This window comes from Aplysia californica, unplaced genomic scaffold, assembly GCF_000002075.1.
Source record: "Aplysia californica isolate F4 #8 unplaced genomic scaffold, AplCal3.0 scaffold00090, whole genome shotgun sequence".
Taxonomy (NCBI): domain Eukaryota; kingdom Metazoa; phylum Mollusca; class Gastropoda; order Aplysiida; family Aplysiidae; genus Aplysia; species Aplysia californica.
The window spans coordinates 1597571-1598727 of record NW_004797360.1 but is presented as its reverse complement, the minus strand read 5'-3'; the positions used below and the strand labels follow the sequence as shown (position 1 = coordinate 1598727).

At 43.5% G+C, this 1157-nt stretch overlaps 1 protein-coding gene across 1 annotated transcript in view; it reads right to left on the bottom strand.

Moving 5' to 3' along the window:
* Positions 1-1157, bottom strand: part of LOC101860491 (actin-87E) — a 9931-nt gene that overhangs the window by 2629 nt on the left and 6145 nt on the right. The gene's annotated exons all lie outside the window — the stretch shown is intronic.

Genomic DNA, 1157 nt, shown 5'->3' with positions numbered 1-1157 from the left:
AGGGAGGGGGAGGGGGATGGGAGGGTGTGGTGGGTGTGAGGAGGGGATGGGAGTTGTGGGTGTGAGGAGGGGGGAATGGGAGGGAGGGTGTTGTGAGTGGGAGCAAAAAGGAGGGGAGAGATTTGTGGGAGAAAGGTGGGGGAGGTAAGGAGGGAGTTGTGGGTGGGAGGAGGGTGATGATTGAGGATTTGGGAGGTGGGATGGGGTTGAGAGATTTTAAAAAGGCGTAATTGTAGTTGTTGTGTAGCTCAATGGAGTTCAGGATCGGCAAATTAGTGCAAAGAAGAAGAAGAAGAAGAAGAAGAAGAAGAAGAAGAAGAAGAAGAAGAAGAAGAAGAAGAAGAAGAAGAAGAAGAACAAGAACAAGAACATGAACGAAAACAAGAAGATGAAAAAGTAGAAGAACAAGAACATGAAGAAGTGAAAGAACAGGAACAAGAACAAGAAGAACAAGAAGAATTAGTTGTTCTTTGAAACAGGACAACACTATGATCGAACTGCAACTGGACATTACTGAAACATTGAAATCAAGTCTTCATCATCATCATCAATGAGTTTCACCCCTGGCACGGTATGGACCACATACAGGCTCCTTCCATTTATCTCTGTCCTGGGCCATCCTTTCAAGCTCATTCATTTCATCTTTCTCATGTCCCTTTCCAAACATCTCCTCCATGTTTCCAGTGGCCTACCCCAGCCTCGTGCTCCCTGTGGGTTCCACTGCAGCGACTATCTATAGAAATCAAGTAGTATTTTTTAAAGCATTTAATCCCCCCCCCCCCCTCAAATATACAGACACATATACAGACGCAAAAACCATACAGAATCGATGGTGTTTTGCTTTCGCTTCAGAAGAGGATTAATAAATATAAGCGAAAGAAAAACACGATCATGACAAGACTGGAAATCGTGTTTGACAGCAATCTACTTTCTGTATACGACATAATCACGTACTATTCACAATGTTTAGAGTAGAACACACAAAAAGAGCGACTAATGACAAACAAATGCCTTAAGCCCTCTTGGTCGACTTGAGGACTTCCATTTTCTGTTTCTGCTTTCTTTTCAATCTACCTATGTATTTTTTTCTTTGGCAGTACTCCATCTTTTATTCGCTTCCACCCACCCCTCCCCCAATCTCTCTCTCTCTCTCTCTC